This window comes from Echinops telfairi, unplaced genomic scaffold (assembly GCF_000313985.2).
Source record: "Echinops telfairi isolate 266 unplaced genomic scaffold, ASM31398v2 ScPeMD7_7467;HRSCAF=8505_0, whole genome shotgun sequence".
Classification (NCBI taxonomy): Eukaryota; Metazoa; Chordata; class Mammalia; order Afrosoricida; family Tenrecidae; genus Echinops; species Echinops telfairi.
This window is the reverse complement of record NW_022111367.1, coordinates 15,619,141-15,620,322: the sequence shown is the minus strand read 5'-3', so window position 1 is coordinate 15,620,322 and position 1,182 is coordinate 15,619,141. Positions and strand designations below refer to the sequence as shown.

The following is a 1,182-nucleotide window of genomic DNA, read 5'->3' as shown; positions in this document are numbered from 1 at the left end:
TTACCTACGTATCAAAATCAAACCTTGAAAATACTATATTTAGACAATTATATTCTACATGTGTCATCAAGACTCAAAATCAACTCAACAGCAGCTGGTATTCTTCCTGCTATTAATATAGTTTCCCTCATCGCTCTAAGGATCTTATTTGATAGTATTTCAATATTTTTAACATTTTCTTCTTAGAGAGCTTGTATTACATATTTTTTTAATAATTGGATTTTATTTGTTTTCAAATTTTCTTTAGTTTGAGCTTGTGCTCATTTCAAGATGGAAAGTTAAAAATTGCTTAGAAGTTTCAAGTATGAATTATGATCTTTTAAAAATATTATTTCAGTTTGACTAGTTGGTGGAGGAAACAACAGTGTCAGTATGTTTATATTAATATCTTCGAGACAACAATTTCTCCTTTAAGATCTCTGATGGTCTACATGGACAAGACAAATCAGTGAATTGATTGAAAGACTTTAGGCCATTTAACTACCACTTTTATATATTTAGCTTCATATAATTTCCTTAGTAATTTCATTCTACGTAATTATGTTGCTTTAGTAGGAATACTTGCTCTTGTTTAAAAGTGATAGAAAACAGTTGACATAGTAGGTGCGCCTTTAATTTAGATTTGGAGAAATTAGTAGCATTTAAATATTGGAGGTATAGGGTGATCTGAAAGGAAGATTGTCATTTAAAAATAAAATTGTAACTCCCTAATATCTAATTTTAGGACATAGTAGACATTTTATAATTTTTGAATAAATGAAGAAATATTAAACTTGGGCTACAATGTCACCTTATAAAGACTATAAGATATATCTGATTTTTTTTCCAGAGGAGAGCAGAAACGCAGTCCCCCACTACCACAAATTATGCAGTTGAGTTTTCCACATTTGGGGAAATTGCAGGGGTCAGCACATCTGGAGTGCAATGAATAAACCTCGCCCTGGGAAAACCACCTTTGTGATCATGGTGTCTCCCCTGCCAGGTAAGTATCTATCTGATTATGTTTTAGTAGCCTATGAAAAATGGACCTTTCCTTATTCTATCCTTGTTAATATCTGTTTTCAGTCTTATGAGCCCTAAAGCAGGAACCCAGCTAACATGTGTCCAGATTCCTGACCCACTAAAATTATGACACAATATATAAATGTGTACTGCTTATATCATTAGTCTTATTGCCATTTA

The 1,182-nt window shown here is 31.9% G+C and overlaps 1 non-coding gene across 1 annotated transcript; it reads right to left on the bottom strand.

The window, feature by feature from the left end:
- Window positions 1-826: 826 nt before the first annotated feature.
- Window positions 827-990, bottom strand: LOC115873202. The gene has a single exon (XR_004048275.1). It is a non-coding gene; the product is annotated as a U1 spliceosomal RNA (small nuclear RNA).
- Between the last annotated feature and the right edge of the window lie 192 nt (window positions 991-1,182).